The following is a 22,219-nucleotide window of genomic DNA, read 5'->3' as shown; positions in this document are numbered from 1 at the left end:
GTGGGGCAGACATCAATGCTCAATGTCCTCCATGCTCACACTGGTCTATTGACACAGTTGGTGTCATTCATGGGGGGCATCTAAGCAACCATGTCTGCCCAACAGCGGATCAATTAGTCCATGGCCTCCTCACTGATGGCAGCAGTGTCCCTACTCCAACAGTCCCTCACCCCATCTACCTCTGCCCCATCCACAATCCCCACTACCCTAGCAGGCCAATGCACACAGGCAGCTATATAACAATACGAAGGAGTACCACCAAAGATAAGGCTGAAACAGCCAATATTGGTGGGATGAGACACTAGTGTAAAAGAAGAAGTCCTCCTTTGTTTTTAAGGAACCCCTCACTCACCGACCTGGTCGGTGACATGCTTCATCATCGGGGCCACCTTGACAGCCGAGTGCCGCCAAGGTGTGCTACAACACCTGAATACAGTGGAGCGGGTATGTGAGTGATGAATGTGAAAAATGAAAAAAAGTCAGTGAGTTAAAAATTGTCCTGGTATAACTTTGACCAAATATAATTTATTCTAAAGCTACTGGACAATATTAAAAACAGTGATGATACAATAAAGGCTTTAATGAGACCTAGTGTATCTGTGATATGTGCTGGGTCTACATGTTTCAAACCATATGGGATTTACCGGTTTTTCATCAGGACCAAAATGATGTAAAGGAGTTGGGTGGTCAGGGTACACTAACACCCTGCCATACCTGCAACCCTTTCAGACCCAAAGATAGAGATTTGCTAAATGGGTAAAAATATTAGTAACCCAGAAGTGGTTACATAAAAAAGAACAAACCTGTAAAAGAGAGAAAATTATCACTTATAAAGGTTAATTACGTGCCTGTAACGTAGTGAAGTGACGTAGTCCGTTCTGTCTGTGACTCATTCCACATTCAGTGATGCGAATAAACCATGGTGCAGTGTGTCAGCATAGTTTTCTATATTTAGAACCAAGTGTTCCTTGGTAGGGCACACCTATCAATATGGGTGTGAGTGAGCACGCATGCGTAGTTCTATATTTTAAACCACTTCTGTCACAAACTTGATTGTGCGTGCCCCAGTCATAATTCTAACTCTTTTGTGTCAGAAATTACCGACGTGTACATATGCCAACTTGATCCAGAACCACAAATAACATATAACAAAACACCACAACACACACATATTGTTAGAAAATAACAACACTTACTCCTCAATGGAGGAAGGTTTGCCTCACGGGGATTTGAGGGGAAGTTACAGACTTCAAAACGTATTCTGCGTGAGAAAGATAAGGGAACATGGAGAGGGGTTCAAAGGAGAGTATCCAGTACCGTTTATTTCCCTCCTCGGTAATTAAAAAGAGGTTCGGAATCCGAGGTATTCCTTTTAGGGCAGATTCTACTTACAGTTCCTCTGGTCGGAAATTGGCCGATAACCTACTTCTCTCCCTCCGTGCACCCGCACTGGAGGAAGAATCGGCGTCTGTAGTTAAAGGGAGCCGCCATTGTGGGCGGGGAGGGCGTGGCCGGTCCAGTAGCGCGCGATGACGTCACGTGCGTGCGTGATCGTCATACGCGCGTCTGGTTGCCAAGGCGACAGGGCGAAAATAACAATCTCCGTGATCGGAGACAGAGAGAGTCTCCGTGATCGGAGACAGTTTGTGTTAACACAGGCAGCGTAATGCTTGAACTCCGTGTGTGGGGAAGGGGAAGGGCATGCATAATTTGGGCATATTCGAGCAAGTCGATTGGGCACTAAGCAATTGGCTAAGAGGGGTCTTAACCTAGCGCGCTGTTCGCTCTCCATGCATGAAGTCTAATCTGGTCAAGACTGGTGATTCAGCATACTCGGGCAAGTTTTTTGAGCAGGTAACCATAGGGGATATTAAACATAACGCGCTATTCGCTGCAAGTATGGAATAAACTATATATGGAAGTACGTTACCCCTGACTTGAAATTCATACTCAGAACTCTATGTCTGGAGTCTGAGTAATCCATTGCTGGGGATAAAAAGAGAGGCATACAAGTGACCGTCAGGTATTTCGGCATACTCCTTGGAAGATGTAATCAGGAGGAGTATTGCCCATCAGTACCTCAGCTTGGCAGATGGCACAGGGTTACAGCAAAATGGGATGTTTGCTGTGAATGTTAAAAGACCAGGTGTCTATGAGAGGACAGAGGCCCAGGGGATATTATCATTAAGGCCATTTTTGTTTGTAGAGAGCCTGTATACCCATCTTTGTTCTTTTTCGTACAAGCGTTTTTGTATGTTTGGTCCTGGGGATACCTGCTCAATGACGGTCCAAAACATGTCATTCGTAGTATGACCTTTCTCAAGAAAATGATCCGTCAATCGGGTCGCATTTTTCTTGCAGCATATGGTGCTGCGATGTTCGCAGATTCTCTGCTTAACCTTCCGGGTTGTCATCCCAATGTATCTTTTTTTGCAAGTGCATTCGATGAGATAAACTACATTTTCGCTGTTGCAATTCGTATGTGCAACCTGCCTCCAGGTTTTTCCAGCCTCTAGGTCAAGGGACTTTGTGTTCTTGGTTAGGTGGCATACACTGCAATCTCCGCAGCGATAATGTCCAGTCACATCCGGAAGGCCCCATGCTCTGGTGATTGAAGGGGTGCTCGGAGCCAGCTTTGCTTTTGGTCTGGTGTTGACAAGGGTGTCTTTTAGGCTCTTAGACTTCTTGAAAGAAAAAAGTGGTTTCTCCCAATGCAAATTGCCAGTGTTTATAATATTCCAATGTTTTTTTATGCTTTTGGTTACTTGGTTGGAAACCGAGTTGAATGTGGTCACACATGTCAGTGGTACTTCCGTGTCAATTCTGGTCTTTTCTTCAAGGAGTACTTCTCTGGGCTGGTTCCTGGCCCTCTTCTGGCATTTGTTTATTATTTTCTTAGGATACCCCCGGTTATCCAGTTTTTCAGAAAGATCATTCGCTTGTTCTTTGTAGTCAGATAGTTTACTACAATTCCTGCGAAGTAGGTTATCGGGCAATTTCCGACCAGAGGAACTGTAAGTAGAATCTGCCCTAAAAGGAATACCTCGGATTCCGAACCTCTTTTTAATTACCGAGGAGGGAAATAAACGGTACTGGATACTCTCCTTTGAACCCCTCTCCATGTTCCCTTATCTTTCTCACGCAGAATACGTTTTGAAGTCTGTAACTTCCCCTCAAATCCCCGTGAGGCAAACCTTCCTCCATTGAGGAGTAAGTGTTGTTATTTTCTAACAATATGTGTGTGTTGTGGTGTTTTGTTATATGTTATTTGTGGTTCTGGATCAAGTTGGCATTTTTACACGTCGGTAATTTCTGACACAAAAGAGTTAGAATTATGACTGGGGCACGCACAATCAAGTTTGTGACAGAAGTGGTTTAAAATATAGAACTACGCATGCGTGCTCACTCACACCCATATTGATAGGTGTGCCCTACCAAGGAACACTTGGTTCTAAATATAGAAAACTATGCTGACACACTGCACCATGGTTTATTCGCATCACTGAATGTGGAATGAGTCACAGACAGAACGGACTACGTCACTTCACTACGTTACAGGCACGTAATTAACCTTTATAAGTGATAATTTTCTCTCTTTTACAGGTTTGTTCTTTTTTATGTAACCACTTCTGGGTTACTAATATTTTTACCCATTTAGCAAATCGCTATCTTTGGGTCTGAAAGGGTTGCAGGTATGGCAGGGTGTTAGTGTACCCTGACCACCCAACTCCTTTACATCATTTTGGTCCTGATGAAAAACCGGTAAATCCCATATGGTTTGAAACATGTAGACCCAGCACATATCACAGATACACTAGGTCTCATTAAAGCCTTTATTGTATCATCACTGTTTTTAATATTGTCCAGTAGCTTTAGAATAAATTATATTTGGTCAAAGTTATACCAGGACAATTTTTAACTCACTGACTTTTTTTCATTTTTCACATTCATCACTCACATACCCGCTCCACTGTATTCAGGTGTTGTAGCACACCTTGGCGGCACTCGGCTGTCAAGGTGGCCCCGATGATGAAGCATGTCACCGACCAGGTCGGTGAGTGAGGGGTTCCTTAAAAACAAAGGAGGACTTCTTCTTTTACACTAGTGTCTCATCCCACCAATATTGGCTGTTTCAGCCTTATCTTTGGTGGTACTCCTTCGTATTGTTATATAGCTACCTGTCTAGGGGACTGGGAGTACCCTTCCATCCACAGCAGTGGATATAATCCCTTAACTCTCCTACCTTGTTAAATATATAACAATGCACACAGGCACCTGCACGCACAGCAACAGACACAAGCAGCACACTGAAAGGTCAGCCAAAGCAAAAACCGACAAGCATGCACACTCAGGGTACTGATGGCACACACACAGGGGATAGGATACAGACACACAGACAGGCATCCACAACCACTCCACAGTCCTCAGGTACCTCTCCCTCCAAAACCCCTTCAGTTGACTCACCTGCAAACCCCCCTTCACAAAAGCGCTTCCTCTGTGAACTGGGCCTCTTCTCCACAAATAAATCAGGTCCAACTCACAAGGGGAAGAGGAAGCCAACACAGCCAAAGGGTAGACCCAATCAACCCCGCACATCCTCCCCCAAGAGCAGGGATACTGAGGCCCCCACCCGCAAATCCCCCAGGACCAGGAAGAGCAAGCCCCCACCACAATCCCGCACTCCCACCACAGAGTCTCCGTCATCCAGCCCTCAGGCCACCACTCCTTGGGTTCCCATGGTACACCCTGACCCGGTTCACCCACACACAGGTACAACATTACCAAATTGATTAGGCCCTCCCCTTTTCTACCCCAACCTCACCCCCTCAGTTTGTCCCTACAACTGCTATTCAGACCGTGTCCCCCGATCTAACCCTCAACTTCATCTGAGCCCCAGACAACACCTTTGGACATTGGCACTGCAGTGGAGACCCTGCCCAGTCCGTCTGACTTGTGCACTGCAGTGGTGATGGCACCCACTGTATCAGATACATCCACTGCAGTTGCCACTGACACTCCTGCACCCACCAAACCAACCCTGCCCCTTACTGCTATCCCCAGATCCTGTCCCTGTGGTGCCTGGACTGACCCTATGTATGCCCCTCCCTGGGGAGATGTCCCCTGGCTATAGCAGTGCAGGCAAGCAATGCGTGACAAGTAGTTATGTCACACAGAACCCGTACAATTGCAATGGACTAGACATTGGCCTTTGAATATCTCATCGAATCAAACTGTTAATTAAGTTTTTTAACAGATGAATAAAGCTAATGTTTTTGGGGCTAGTTTTGCATTTAATGTACATGATGTTGTTGATGATTGTCATTAAGTTGCTGATGCTATTGTGTTTGTTGTGAATATGTGATTAAGGGCCATATGTAGGTAGCTATATATCGGTCGGTAACGGCAGAAAATCGGTAATTATCCCATTACCAACCGGTATTTAGCCTTTTCTAATGTAGGAGGCAGATTTTAAGGATTCAGTAATTTACCGATTCCTTATTTTAAGGAATCTGTAAAATACTGAATCCTTATTTTAAGGAATTGGTAAATGATCAAATCCTTAAAAGCTATGTAGGTGGCACTCAAGTGAGTGCATTTCTGCTATCAGGATTCGTTATTTACCACCAACTACAAGTTGGTGGTAAATACTGAATACCTTAAATAAAGCAATTGTTTGCTTTTTTCTCAGTACCATGTGGCAATACAAGTTTTTAAAGTTTATAAGGATTTTAACGATGTACATTCCATATTGTGAGTTTTAATTAACTGTACAATAAAGTAAATTCTAAATTCAAATTCAAATTCACTTGGCCACTGGATTCAAGATAGCCTGGCTGATGAGGATTATAAATCCGAAACCGGTCCCAGAATGCTTGTTTCCGGTCCAGGGAAGACATGGCTTGGCAGTTCGGGCTGGACTGTTCCCATGAGGCACAGGGTCAGACTGATTTGCATATGGCCATGTCTGAACTGGGGTGGCTGAGTGAGCTAAAGAATGGTGATGGATTAAACCGAGATCAGTTGACTGGGGGTGAGTGTTTGATTTGCTCAAACGCTCCGTCCATCATCCCCTTTTGTATTGCTTTGTGTGCCCTAAATTGGCAGGGTATGCTCAGATGTGAGTCCCTTGCTCACTTGGCCACTGGATTTAAGATAGCCTGGCTGATGGGGATTATGAATCCGACACCGGTCCCAGGATGCTTGTTTCCGGTCCAGGGAAGACATGGCTTGGCAGTTCGGGCTGGACTGTTCCTATTAGTCACAGGGTCAGACTGATTTTCATATGGCCATGTCTGAACTGGGGTGGCTGAGTGAGCTAAAGAATGGTGATGGATTAAACCCAGATCAGTTGACTGGGGTGAGTGTTTGATTTGCTCAAACGCTCCGTCCATCATCCCCTTTTGTATTGCTTTGTTTGCCCTAAGTTGGCAGGGTATGCTCAGACGCGAGTCCCTTGCTCACTTGGCCACTGGATTCAAGATAGCCTGGCTGATGAGAATTATGAATCCGAAACTGGTCCCAGGATGCTTGTTTCCGGTCCAGGGAAGACATGGCTCGGCAGTTCGGGCTGGACTGTTCCCATGAGGCACAGGGTCAGACTGATTTGCATATGTCCATGTCTGAACTGGGGTGGCTGAGTGAGCTAAAGAATGGTGATGGATTAAACCCAGATCAGTTGACTGGGGGTGAGTGTTTGATTTGCTCAAACACTCCGTCCATCATCCCCTTTTGTATTTCTTTATTCACCCTAAGTTGGCAGGGTATGCTCAGACATGAGTCCCCTGCTCACTTGGCCACTGGATTCAAGATAGCCTGGCTGATGAGGATTATGAATCCGAAACCGGTCCCAGGATGCTTGTTTCCGGTCCAGGGAAGAAATGGCTTGGCAGTTCGTGCTGGACTGTTCCCATGAGGCACAGGGTCAGACTGACTTGCATATGGCTATGTCTGAACTGGGGTGGCTGAGTGAGCTAAAGAATGGTGATGGATTAACCCCTTCCGTGCTTCGAACGTCCAACGGTCGTCGCGCGCGCTACCTCGCTGGTGCTGCTCACGACCGTTGGACGTCCGAATCCTGTTAGCGCGATCGAACGTCCGCACTGGGGCGGAATGTTCGACGCGCTAAAGGGGTTAAACCCAGATCAGTTGAAAGGTGGGGAGTGTTTGATTTGCTCAAACACTGCGACCATCATCCCTTTTTGTATTGCTTCATTGGAGATCAGGCACACATCATGTGTATTGTACTAACTTAGGTACACTGAGACACACGCACACAAATTGTGTTTGATATGCAGTGTGAGACTGACTGGTTGTGTTTATGCATCTGCCCCATGCATTGGTATAGTTTTTGTGGGCCACTGGCTGGAAGTTTGTTGTAGCTGTTTTCATACGGTCCCTGGGACTCCTTCCTCATCAGTCTGCACATTCATCATGGTTAGTGTGCCCCATTGCTGCCATGGTATAGGTCTTGATCACCAAAAAGCTGCAGTTTACATATGATTCCTTAGTATGTGTGTATGCTTGTGTACATATGTGTGAATGGATTATGATGGTCACTACTTACATTGTGTATTTGTCCATTGGAGGCATTGTCAGCCCCCCTTGTTCGATGCTTCTCTGCACATTGCAGAGGATGTTTAATCGACACAGAAATCTTTCACTCATCAGCTCAATGTTTGTTAGCAACACAGCCACTTCTTTGCCACTACATTGCCTGTGGTGTTGGGACCAGGAATCATACATGGTGGTTTGAAGATGGGGGTGAATTTGGGCCTGCAATCACCTTTTGGTCATTGTAGTGGAGAGGTGTTAAAGCCCATTACCACAATTTCCCTGCAATGCATAAGTTTTGGACCCCACACTCATCTTATGTTCACTGTGGAGAGGGGGGATTAACCCCAGTACCACAATATTCATGTTGGGCTGGTGTTCTGTGCCCTGGACTCACATCTAGGTCACAGTAGTGCGGGCGAGTTGAAGCTGATTGACACAGTTTTTCTCAACATGCTTGGGGTTTGAGCACCACATTCAACTTTTGGTCACAACTGTGATGTGAGTTACAGTATGTGTTCCCTTTTAGTGTCACTGTTGCTGCAGTTCCCACACAATACAAAATCTTGCCTTGATGGTAGGGAGGGTGTGTTTAGCCTACAACTGCTATGGGTAGAAATGCTAGTGGTGTTAGCCATCCCCCACCCTATGAGTAGGGACTACTGGTAGTGATGGTACCACCCCTATTATTGGGGAGTGCTGGTGATGTTACCCATCCCCACCCTATGAGTAGGGACTACTGGCAGTGATGGTGCCCCCCTATGATTTGGGAGTGCTTGTAGTGTCAGTCATCCACCACCCTATGAGTAGGGACTACTGGTAATGATGGTACCCCTACCTATAATTGGGGAGTACTGGTAGTGTCAGCCATCCACCACCCTATGAGTAGGGACTATTGGTAGTGATGGTACCCCCCTATGATTGGGGAGTGCTTGTAGTGTTAGCCATCCTCCACCCTATGAGTAGGGACTACTGGCAAGGATGGTACCCCCCTATGATTGGGGAGTGCTGGTAGTGTTAGCCATCCACCACCCTATGAGTAGGGACTACTGGTGATGATGGTAACCCCTAATATTATGGAGTGCTGGCAGTTGAAAGCTATCTACCCCCTATGGGTTAATTAATGCTGGTAGTGTTGACCATCCACCCCCTATAGGTTGAGGCTGCTGGTACTGATAGTCATTCACCACCATAAAGGTTGCGACTGCTGCCAGTTATTGCTATCTACCCCCTATGGGTGTAGAACTTAGCGTCTGCTGGGTACACATCTATTCCTGTTTTTGTTTCGGCATAGACATACAGGACAGGGATGACATGAGCGATCGGATACATGGTTTGTTCAGCGTTTCTGGTTCTGGCTTGTACGGAAAATGGTGCTTGATTCAGTGCGTACGTGTCGGTCAGGATTTGGGAACATTTGCGCATCGTACTTCTTCATCCGAACGGACCGGCTTCCGGAACGATGAGCTAGGAAGGTAACACTACGGACAGCTCTCGGAGGGCTGTTCAACCCGCTCGTAATTGGGCCCTTGGAGTGGGAATAGTGAATTAATTAAGTTTCGTGTCCAGCACCTACCATAATGTAATATTTACCGGAGTGGGAATAGTAAATTAATTAAGTTTAGTTTCCAGCACATATCCTACCTTAACCTCTTCGATGCTCATGACGAGCTCAGCTCGTCATGAGGCACAGTGGAGCTGTGCTCATGACGAGCTGAGCTCGTCATGACCACACCCATTTACATTAGGGCCCAGCACAGGAGAGGGATATCATCCGCAGGGATGAGGTTAATACTGACTGGAGTTGGAATAGTACATTATTTAAGTTTAGTGCCCAGCACCTCCACTGAACTAATACTTATTGAAGTGGTTAGAGTTAATTAATTATGTTTAGTGTCCAGTATATGCCCAAATTAATATTGACAGGAGTGGGAATAGTATATTAATTAAGTTTAGTGTTTAGCTTCTACATTATATTTATATAATGTGGAGTTAGAAGAGTAATTTTGCAAACATGTAACTCAAGAAAATTGATAACTATATTTAAATAGTTTAAAGTAGAATAAATATATAAATACAATACAGTTGTTTAGGAAGATAATAAATATTGTATACATTTTATTTTATAAGATATTATTTAATAAAGTAAAATAATATAAATATGTTTATTATGAAAAATTGCATTTAATAAAAATGTGATGGTAGACAATAAATTAGACATTTTTATTTTTTATAACATTTATTTTCCAAAAAATGTAATATATAATGCAAAGACAATGTTTTATTACATATAAACAAAATATATAAATATAAGAAATAATATGTATTTGAGGAACACTAAAACAGTTTGTTAATTTGTAGTTGTTTGCACAATAATGATTTTTTTATTGTATTACAACAATAAATGTATTTACATATTTGTATACACATACTGTAGTTTCACAAATCTTTGGATACATTTAAATTAAAAATACATATTTTAAACAATTGTTAATCATTGTTTTGCATTATTAACCTTTTCAAGTTTGTTACGTATTGGTAACATTTCAATAAAATGAAAGTTTAAACATGTGTTAATACAGTTGAGAAAAATAAACATAGTTTTATTGATATACAAAAATATTAAACATTGTAATTTTTAATAATAATGTATACTATATTAATATTAATACTTATTACATAGTTGTTATATTGTACATTTGTTTTAGTTAAATATCTTTATTCAGATTTGTTTCAACAATTACAACCCCCCCCACCGAGAACCACCCCCCCACCCTCACGCGCCAGACAGGTATACAAACAACTTCGCTATTCACATTAATTATAACCCAAAAAGAAAAAAACAGCATTCTTATTCAACATACATTTGATTATTCTTCATAGAAATTCATACCAATTAGTTTTGGGCTAGGCTCCATTCCACCAGAGGAGCCCAAATCCTCAGCCCCGTTTAACGCCGTTTCCTACCTTTCTGTTTATAAATGGCAATCTCCAGATTTGAGATAGCTAATAGCCTGGCTAGTCACTGTTGGAAGGTCGAATCTATAGAATCCAACCATGCTGAAGCTATACATAATCTTAAGACCGCCATGGCAATAAAGATAAGCTTGTTTCCTATACTAGGGCTACTAGGATCAGCGGCCCCTAGCAAGATTACTTCGCTGGATAGAGCTATATCCCTATGCAATACTGCAGACAAAAACTTCACTATGTCTTGTTTTAAAGTTGATATACCAGTAAATGTGGAGAAGATATGTACAGAGTCAGCATTGACTACCATGCATCTTGGGCAGCAAGTTCTCCTGCCACTCCCCCATTTGGCAATTTAGTCTGGCGTATAATATAGGAAAAAACAGGTCTTGTAAAACTGTGCCAGAAGTTTGGTAGATATGAGAATAGTTTCAGAAAGTGAATAGGCATGATTTAAAACCTCGGAAGATATTCCCATTTTACCCTGACAATTCTGTGATGTTTTCTCCAAGTCCTCTGGAAACATTGCAATGAGAGGGGAGTAGATTACCCCAATAGTGTTTTTCCTGGTGTGAGTCATTATCTCCACTAAAATTGTTTTTTCACACAATACCATCCCCCTTAGCTTTCGTGTCAGAAAATCCCTAATTTGAAGATATTTTAAAAAGTCCCGCCAATACAATTGGTGGTAATTTTTCAGAATTTCAAAAGATTTAATCCCCGTAGGGGCGAAGAGGCATCCTATGTGCACTATTCCTGCCTTATTCCATCTGTGTATACAATTGTCTCTAAAATTTTCCAGAAAAATTGGGTCATCCCTTAGGGGAGTGTAATATGATATTCGCCCTAAGCCTAGCATTTTTCTCACTTCCTTCCATACCTTAAACCCTCTAAGAAGTGTTTTGAATTTGACTTTTTTATGATAGCTGTCATGCAGTGTCGCCATAAGTACCCTCTGCTTTTATTACCAAGAATTAATTGGAAATAGATGGTGTATTGTCCCTGTGCGTTTCCTCAGCCCCAATATTTTGTAGTAACTCACTACTATATAATAACACAGATGCCCAGTAATAGGCTTTTAAATTAGGAAGAGCTAAACCTCCTCTCTCCTTGGGGAGAGTCAGAATTTTTATTTTTTTATTTTTTTATTTTTTAAAATATTTTTATTGAGATGTTTTACGATTATGTACAGAGCACGGCAATATTAATGGAAAAAAAATGCATGACATTGAGAAAAAATAACAAATAAAGCAACGACAGGCATAATAAAGAAAGCGACATCCCATTAGGGCAAAGAAGTAAAGTAATTTGATGCAAAATATTGTTCCAAATTGTATAACCGAAGGCTAATCAAACAGAGTTACCCTTCACTAATGTTTCCATAGAATCAAATAAATCTCTCACATTGTTACCAACATACCAGTTTATATCTCATATGTGATCCTCATTTAACCGAATTTCAGACAAAACTCAATTTTAGATCATCTTTCCACCGCGTAATAGGGTCCCATATTATCTTGCCCAGTTTCCTCCCCCTTTTTCCCTTCCTTGCATAGATCTCTTTCTCCACATTGTATGTTGTTAGTAACTTAGCCAGCCATTTATGGAAGGTAGGAGGTATAGGGTCAGTCCATGCAGAGGCTATACATAATCTCATAACAGATATTGCAACAAATAGAAATTCTCTCCCGCTAAATGGTCGTGCGTCCTCCAGATGAACTCCTAGTAATATAGTTCCGGGGGTTAACACAATTTCAGTTCCTAAAATATTATTTATGAAACGTTCAATATCTTTTTTTAGTAAGTCTAGATGAGGGCACGTTGCAAATACATGTTGTAAATCGGCATGAAAGCTTCCACACCTATAGCACTTAATACCCACTGTGCCTCCCCATTGTGCTATTTTAGCGGGTGTATAATATAAGTGATATATCGTTTTATAATGTTGCGCCTGCAATGGTGCTGAACATAACAGAGACTAACCCTTTTCTAGAGAGATACCAAAACTTTCACAGCTAATATTAAGATTATCCTTCCATTTTTCGCTCCATTTTTGATGGTCATCCTGTTTTGATTTTATCAGTTCAGCATAAAGCCTTTTAATTGTGCAATCTTCCCCTCTTTGAATTACTTCCATAATTGGATTGCGCCTGAATCCCAGAGCACCTCCTTTTTTGTTCAAGAGAAAACTCCTGACTTGTAAGTATTTAAAGAATTGCCTAGTTTCTAGGTTAAATCTAGCTTGTAAATCTGAGAATTGAAGAATCCCCTGGTCCCCCTTTACATCCCCTATAGTTCTAATTCCCCTGTTTTCCCACTCAGCAAATATAAGCCCCGAAAAAATATCTTGTGGAAGATTTGGGTTATGTGAGAGTCTGGTGTACACATTGTATTTCCCCAAACCTATTTTTTTAGAGAAACTTTTCCAAATTTCATATGCTGCTATGAGCGTCTTAAACTTTGTCCTCTTGTAATAGCTAGCCTCTGTAAATTTCAACAAAACATCCTTCGCTTCCATTCCCAAGGTTAGTCCATAAATTGCTAGTGTTCCAAATTTGCTCCACTCTTCTGATTCTTCCCCTCCCAGCATACCAATCATATTTTGTAGAGCTGCCGCCCAATAATAAGATTTTAAGTCTGGAACTCCCCAGCCTCCCCTTTCTCTCGGAAGTGTCATGAATCTAAGGGCTCTTCTCGTTTTCCCCTTTGCCCAGATGAATCTATTTATAATACACTCTAGTTTTTTAAATATTTTAACATCAAATAATAAAGGTATTGCTCTGAATAAATATAACAATTTTGGGAGTATCAGCATTTTTATTATATTTGTCCGCCCCACTATTGACATATGCAAATTGTCCCACCTATCCAGGTCTTTCTCTACTTTCTTAATCAAAGGAGTAATATTCTTTTCTACTAACACATCCAGATCTGCCAAGATGATAACCCCTAAATACATGCCTTCCTGCGTCACTCGATTGTCTGTACACGGAGTAAACAAATTTTTTATTATCTGCTTTTTAGATGTATTTAATTTATACCCCGATATCTTTCCAAATTTCATCGCCTCGAATTCCAGATGTTCTATAGATTCAGAGGGATTTGGAGAGATTACAGCAATGTCGTCTGCATAAGCTAAAATTTTACATTGCCCGATGAATGTTGTTAGGGGTACAATCATCTCAGATGTCTCTATTCTACGTATTAATGGATCCATGTATATAGCAAATAATAGCGGTGAGCAAGGGCACCCCTGTCTAGTACCTCTTTTTATTTGGAATTGGCCCGTATTTCCACCATTCACCCGTAAAGTTGCTACCGGTTTTAAATAAAGAGTCTGTAAGGCTTTAATAAAACCTTGTTTAATGCCTGTTCTTTCCAGAGCATACCAAAGATAGCCCCAGGAGACCCGATCAAATGCTTTTTCTGCATCAAGTAACATTACTGCCATCGGGTCTCCTGTGACTGAAGTAGCATCGAATAGAGTTATTACTTTTCGTATATGGTGGGTAGTTCCTCTCCCTGGTATAAAACCGTGTTGGTAGCTACTGACTATTTTATCGATAACTCTTGCAAGCCTTGATGCCAATGCATTGGAGAAGACTTTTACGTCCGCATTGAGTAAAGTAATGGGTCTATAAGATCCTGGATCTTCCGGGTTTTTCCCTTTTTTTAATATTACTACCACCTCAGCACTCCCCCATGACTTAGGTGCTGATTTGCCCAGCTGTGCTAGTTGCATAACCTTCATTATCTCTTCTGCCAGGAGGTCCCAAAATACTTTGTAAAACTCTATAGGAATTTGATCAGGACCTGCTGCTTTACCAGAGGGCAGATTCCATATTGCCTCCTTGATTTCTTCTGTCTGCAAGACTCCCTCTAATCCATCTGCTTCATCCTCCTCGATTGTATCTATAGGGATCTCTTGGAGATACTCCTTCATTTCCTCATTATCTCTTTGAGAATCTCGACCCTCTAGTTCATCGTCGTACAACTTCTCATAAAATGTCCTAAATACTTCCCTTATTTCATTCGACTCTGAGTGAACCGTGCCCGATGTATCCCTAATTTCTCTAACTATACCCACAGCTTCTTGTTGCCTTGTCCGAGTAGCCAAGATTCTGCCTACTGACTCACTTAATTCATAAAACTTCTCTCTTTTAGTATTGTAAATTTTCGCTGCTTTACTATCCATTTCGCCCTCTGCCTCACCTTTTACTTTCACTAGTTCTGTCAAAGCCTTTTCCAAGTCCCCCCCCCCGTCAAAACACAGTTTTCTAAGTTCTCCTCTGCCTTAAGACTCTTCTCAGCTAGCTCTAAATTCCTCAGCTGTATTTGTCTCCTTTTATAAGAGTTATAACTCTTTGTTTCCCCCCGTACTCCAGCTTTAAAAGTATCCCAGACCACTCCCATTTCTGCTGTGTCCCTATTGAAAATAAAAAAATCAATAATCCATTTATTCATATGTTCTATATCAGAAATTTTAAGCACGCCGGGGTTGCGAATAGGCCCAAATAAAGCTTGAGAACGTGCGTTCTATTATCTTGAACCACTGACTTGTAAATTCTAAACAGATTGCTCTGAATAAATACAATATTTCAGGGAAGAAACCCGTTTTAACTGCATTCACTCTTCCAATAATAGAGAGATGCAGATTGTCTAGGCGACGGAGATCTTTCAGCATTGAGTCTAACATTGGTTTATATTCAACATATTCTCAAGATTAGAAATAGCGACACCCAAATATGTAGCTTGTTCAGCCACACAGGGATCATTCATCTTGCTTTTAGTGTTCAAAATGATCTGTGTCTTCCCTTGGTTGAGTGCATTTCCGGAGACTATTACAAAGTTGTTTGGTTCGCTTTCAATAACTGTCATGGCTGTATTAGAATCGGCTGTTATAAGAGCTATATCTTCAGCGCATGCCAGTGTTTTAGTTGGATATTCTTGTGATATGATAGGTGCTATTTCTCTGTTTCCCTTAAGTCTACGGATAAAGGGGTCGAGATAAATCGCAAAAAGCAATGGTGAGCAAGGGCAGCCCTGGCGTGTTCCTCTGGAAATTTTTAGTTCCTTGACTAGGCTAGCATTCACCATTACCACTGCCCTAGGCTTAATATATAGTTTTTGTACTGCCTGAATAAAGCCTTCCTTTATCCCAACCTTAGACATAGCGGCCCACAGAAATTGCCAGGAGACCCTATCGAAAGCCTTCTCAGGGTCGAGGAGGAGCAATGCCATAGGGTCTCCTGTAACTTCCGTGCCATCAAACAGATTAATAATTCTCTGTATATGATTGATAGTTAATCTCCCTGGCACAAAACAGTGTTGGTACTTAGCAATTACTTTATGTATAATGGGAGCAACTCTATTTGGCAGAATTTTGTAATACATTTTTGAATCTGTGTTAATGAGCGTAATAGGGTGGTAGGATCCTAGCTGCTCTGGAGGGGTTTTTTTTGGGGGGGATTAACGATTTGTGCACTGGACCAGGAGTTCAGAGGTTGGTCGCCTTTAAAAAAGTGTGAAATTAAATCTAATAAAATGATTTTGATTTGATCTATAAAGGCTAGACAGAACTTGGAAGGGATACTATCAAATCAGGTAGCCTTCCCCTTCGGCAAATTTTTGATAGTGGTTAAAATATCCTCTAGATTAGGGGGCGCCTCTAAGGTAGTCTGATCTTCCTCCTCAAACATATCATAAGCCCCACTGTCTAGGTATCTTTCAATGTTTGCTAGATCCCTCTTCCATCCTCTGTGTACAAGTCTCAATAAAACCGCCAAAAAGGCCTCTATGATAAGTTCGGGATCGGATAGTTGGCCCTCTGCAGGATCATATATTTCGCGCATCAGATTTGAAGTGGTTTGTTGCCTCATTCGTACCGCTAGCTGAAGGCCAACTTGCTTCATTCACTTCATATACCATTTCTTTTTGAGATGTTGCTTTTCTGACTGATTTATTAAAAACAAATATTGGTGATTACAGCCTTAGCGATCGCTACCTGACTTTGAGTTTTTGCAACTTCTTCTGCACCCTTGCCCCCTCTTGTCACCCTTATCAGCTCTTCTTCAGCCAGCCTAAGATTTTCCTGTAATCCCAGCATAGCATCCCTCTCCAGTTTGTTAACCCTCAGTGAATATTGTGCTGTCTCTTCCCGTATCCCTGCCTTAAGGGCATCCCATACTATATGGATTGAGGCACTGCCGATATTATCTGCTAAAAAATTGGGGATCCAGCCTCTCATGTGGGCACAATAGTTGTCATCTAACAGCAGGGTCTTTTCAAAAGTCCAGATTGTAGGTTCTGTATTTCCTAGTGCAATATCCAGGGTACACATTAGAAGATTGTGATGTGACAGGATTGGAGGCAGCTTCTCTATTTGACACTTAGTTTTGAGTGAGTTGAGCATTAATACATAGTCTATTCTTACATGGGTATAGTGCAGGTTAGAAAAAAAGTATACCCTGGATCATTAGGTTTGGAGGCTTGCCAACCATCCACTAGCCAGTGTGTGTAATACATATGATTCAAAGACGTAAATACTCTAGGTTTGCAGCCTATGTATTTCCAATCTTCTTTCAGCTACCAATCATGGTGAAGGTTAATATTAAATTCTCCACAGACAATTACTGGTGTAGGCCAATGTGTAAGCTCATTGGAGATTTCATCAAAGACTGCAGGATCATCGCTATTACAGCGCACAGTGTTAACTTCTGCCCCTTTCCATATTGGCACTCCATAATTGCCCACTGGCCAAATTTATCAGTTTTAGAGCGGTTAAAAACATACCCACTGCCCTTGGCTAGAATTGCAACCACCCGTACCCGTGCACCCTGTGACATAGCACACACCAATCTATACCCTAACGTGAATTAAATGTGTTTTTGAGACCCCTCTATGTGTGTCTCTTGTAGGCATACAATAATCGCACCCCAAGTTCGTAATCTGATTGCGACCATTTGCCTTTTTTTTAGTATCATTTAAACCACAGATATTTAAGGATAGCACTTTTAGCACCCCCATATTTTTAAGATGAGTGAACTGGATATTGCATCTCAAAAACAGTGAGAGTTCCTAGTACAGGGTAACAGTACTTTCAATAGTAAAAATTCCTAGGCAACTCGGTACCTGTCTAAATGCAGGTGTAATATGTAACAAGCAATGCAACAGATGGAGTAGCCTCAATGTGTAGACAACCAAGAACATTATGTTAAAAGAAACCGTATATTCTCATTTTATTAATACATGTAAAATTCTCAAAAAATTAATGTGCAAATATATTACATTAAAACAATAAACAATACATATCAATTGAGAATAATAAAAAACATTCATATGTGTATAAATAAAATATTACAAAGGTATATAAACAGAAGAATCTGTTCGATAACAACCACACAATTAGAGGAAAGTGTGATGAACGTCTCTACACGCGTTTTGGCGTGTAAAACGCCTTCTTCTGGAGAACCTCTTGATATTTTAAAAACAGTATGTATGTATCATGAACCTTGACTCAAGATACTGCATATCATGTATCATATGATGGTATAGCTATTGATTCTATAACAAGTAGTAAAAAGGTGAAGAAAAAGATGAATACCAATGCAACAGCGTACTTATTTTGAGTAAAATATCTTGTAAATATCGATTTTTCCACAAGAGTAAAGCTGAAAGTGCAGTCTTAGCAAAATATATGGAACCGTTGCATGAAACAAGACAAAAGCTGAATTTAATTGGGAGAGATGAATACAAGGCCTACTCGCTCGTCGATGCTTGAGTCGAGTGGGCTATCTTAATATAAAAACATCTGGGGTACTTCGAGTTGATCGTAGGTAGCCTCGCGTGGGGATAAAGGTCCTCGATCCTGCCTCGAATCAGCAATTACTAATCAGTGAACTGGATATTGCACCAACTTTAGCGAAAGCCCACTTGCTACTCTGCTTTTTAGAATTACCTATTGATATTTCTCTCAATTGTTTTAACACCCTGTCTGACCCGCTCACCCTGCGCCATTCTTGGAGGTTACCTGGCAACCACTGGGCCAGGGGTTTGACATCCCTCATTTAGACCCCCGCAAGCCCACTGAGTCTCCCCTCATGAGATAAATCTTCTAGAAAAGCTGTGAATGAGTGAGAATACCCCCATGCAAGGCTAATCAGATACAAAAAACCTACAAAAAGAAAAAAAAGAGGAAAAAACAACAAAACAAAAAACAAAATAGGATTTAGGGCGCCCCCCCAAGGTTGTTATGACATCTGAATTCTTAAATCCAAACGATTACCTTGCTCAATAACTCGGGCCTAACCATTAAATATCTAATCTAATATAATAACAACTTAGTTCATTGCTTGTGTCCCAAAACTTCCTCCAAATACTTTTTAGCCTGTATCTTCGAGATGAAGCTACGAATAGCCCTTTGATAAACAATTTTATGTCTAGCTGGATTTTGCAGGTACACCGTTGCACCAAGTTTCTGAAAGGGGTCAAAGAGCTGCCGCAATCTCCACCTGCGCTCCACTGTGGCGTGCGCAAAGTCTGGTTGGGTGAAAAAAGTTATTCCATCAAATGATCGTTTATTTGTGGATCTGGCCAGATCGTAGAGAGTTTGCCAGAGTCAAAAGTTATCGAAGATTAGGAGCATGACACGTGGGTGTTGTTGTGATGCCGGGGCGCATTTATTTGGATACAGGGGAAACCTATGAGCTCTCTGGACTTCTTTATCTTAACCCCTTCCAGGCTCATGACGAGCTGGGCTCGTCATGGTGTAGCCTCCTCGCACACTGATGATGAGCCCAGCTCGTCATGGAGCATGGGTTTTTTAAAATCTCAGCACAGAAGGAGAATTCAACTAGCGCGGATGTGGTTAATCTCAGTCTTGTAGCTCTGGAAATGTCCCTTTGAGAAGTGCAATCATGAATTTCCTAGGATCATCTTTTTCAATACCTTCTGGGATCCCCAGAAAGCAGGGATTATTGCTCCTCTGCCGGTTTTCCTGTTCGTCGACCTTGCACATCAGATCGTTAACTATACCCTCATGCTTGTCATTCTGTGTTTTCAGGGTGTTAACATACTTTTCCAGCTGGTGGGTTCTTACTTCCACTGAGGCCATTCGATCAACAATTTATGCACAGGTCTTTCCCACCTTCCTGACTGCCCCCTGTAATTGTTTTGCAGCCAAACGAGATCTACGACTTTTGGTTTTGGCTTCTACCTGGAATCTCTTAATAGAGTGTAGAATATTCGTTAACGCTGGCTCATTACTCATTTCACAGTGTTCGCCCAATTTGGCTCTCCCCGTGATTGTTTGGTTGCCACCAGAGGTTGTCGTAGGTTTGGAAAATACTGTGAGAGGGGTATTTTTCATAGTCTCATTTTGGATCTGTTGTATCTTCTTTATCGGGAAAATCACATTTTTTTATGTCGGCCCCTATTTTTCTTCTTTTGCAGTTTTCTGGGGGACATGCTTGTGCTTTAGAGGATTGGTGTTGGAGCTGCTGTACCACTTACTACCCTCCTCCCCACTTGATAAAGAAATACTGATGTCTGATAATTCTGATTCTTCATTGAGGGAGAAGAACGTATCCTGATTATCAGAAAGGGTGGGCGTAGTTCGCGAAGTAGCACTACGCGAAGCTGCGCGAAGTGCACTTCGCACTACGCGAACTTCACGTAGCACTACGCGAGCTGCGTAGTAGCATGTTCGCACTGTGCAAGATGCGTTTTCAATGATTGCACAGTGCGGACAAGCATCCGGCACTGTGCAATCATTGAAAATGGAATCTTGCACATTGCGAGATGTAGTTTTCTGCTGCTCGAGTAGATTTTTACTCGAGCAGCAGCTTTCTCAATGCAAACTGGCAGCTTCTCATTGCGAGCGGTCGCGAGCATGCGCAACCACTCGCAATGAGAAACCTGACCTCCCCGCATTGAGAATCTCGCCGGGATGTCATTTTGCTTGCTCGCGGTCACGAACATGACGTTGAGGACCGTGAACAAGCAAAAAATGACCGCTGCACTAAGTGTGTTCGCACTGTGCTACGTGCAGCTTGCGTAGTGCGAAGTTGCGCAAACTTCGCCAACTACGCGAGCGTAGCTTAGTGCTTCGCACAGGGTTACTTATAAATAGCGTCAATAAACCCTTCAGAAGGGGAATCTGTTTGAGTGAAAAATAGCAAGTCAGTTTGGTGCATATAACTGTAAATACGTGTTTGCATGACATAAGATTCCAAACATTTAAAGGACAAGAATATGCAGTGCAGCTGCTTTTTTGCCATTTTCCTGTACAGATGTCTTGCAAAAGGTCGCTTAAGCTAAAGAAAACAGCCTAATAAGTGGAAGAGAGATGTCCAGTTGTTAGATGGGATTGGATAATATGTCCCTTGGTGCTGCAGCATAATATAAGGTAAACTGCTAAGTGTGCAAATGGTTGTTAATTTTATTCCGTTCTTGTAAAGGGATGATGACCGCTTTTTCTATCACTTTTCTGGTGAATAGTAGATGGGTGCTGTGGAAGCAGCTGACTAGGTATTTGATGTGATGATTTGATTTTTTCTTAGCAGTGAGAGCTGCTCCCTTGTTATGAGAGTACCTAGGAAGAGGCCTTCTGTAAGGAAGATGTTCAAAACGTTTAGAAATGTTGTGAATGCTTTTTCAGTTGCCAATTCATACATATTTTTTGTTTTTTTTCAGTTGTTTTTGGCTCAGACCCTACCCTAAGTTATTGTAGTGCTGTGCATGAGCACCAGGTACATTGCATAGGTTTGAATTCATTTTTAGGTACAGGAGTGATTTGGCCAGAATCCAGGATGTTGAGCTGACACAAAGACTCAGCCCTGGTTCCTCAGTTCCAAAGTAGGCACATCTGGTCTGAACGCCACATGCTCTGTCAAGGATAGAGGATATCTGAGAGTAGAATATTCTTTTCATCAGAGGCTGAATTAAGAGTTGTGTGGATGTCTGCTATGTTATGAATTTGCAAGTCTTGAGTGGTAAGGTGGGTGGCCTGTGGTATTACCTTTCAGCTGTTGATGTGTTTTCTGATGCTAGCAATCTTTTATATGAAGAACATATTGACAGTTTTACATTTGTGTGTTTCCTAAGTTATGATTTGGTCTGGAATGAGGTTGAGGAGGAGTTTGATAACTTTGATCAGGGTATTCATTATTTCTAGGTTTTTGTGATGGTAGCTGTAGTAAGGAACCTTTGCTTGTAATGTTTTTGCAGGCAGGGGAATCTATCCATCCCATAACGTCATTCTAAGGTTGTGTGTGAATGGATCATTTCTTTTCCATGAGCTTTTGAGCGTAGGAAATAGGATAGTGATATGGCTTTGTGGATCATAGTTTGTTTGGGGCATGGATGACGTCAATGGCTTTCAGCCAGCCTTTAGGAGATGGATGGAAGTATTGAAATAGGTTGTGGGTTGCTTTTTTATTTTTAGAGTATGCAAATCACAATTCAATGTGTAAATGGAGTGATCTTTGAAATAACAATATTGTTGTCTCACTACTGTTGTTGATGTCCGATAAATAAAAGTTGTGGTCTTAACAGATGACATCCCAGGAATATCTGTGTAGTGATGATTATATTCATAGTGTTCTAAAAACTGTATACAGGTTTGCTAATACACAACAGGATGCTAAGGATAATATCGATGAAGTGAAAAAGTATCGCTGATATTTTTTTAGTGGCTGAT

Source organism: Lissotriton vulgaris, chromosome 5 (genome assembly GCF_964263255.1).
Source record: "Lissotriton vulgaris chromosome 5, aLisVul1.2, whole genome shotgun sequence".
Lineage (NCBI taxonomy): Eukaryota > Metazoa > Chordata > Amphibia > Caudata > Salamandridae > Lissotriton > Lissotriton vulgaris.
This window is presented reverse-complemented; position numbering follows the sequence as displayed.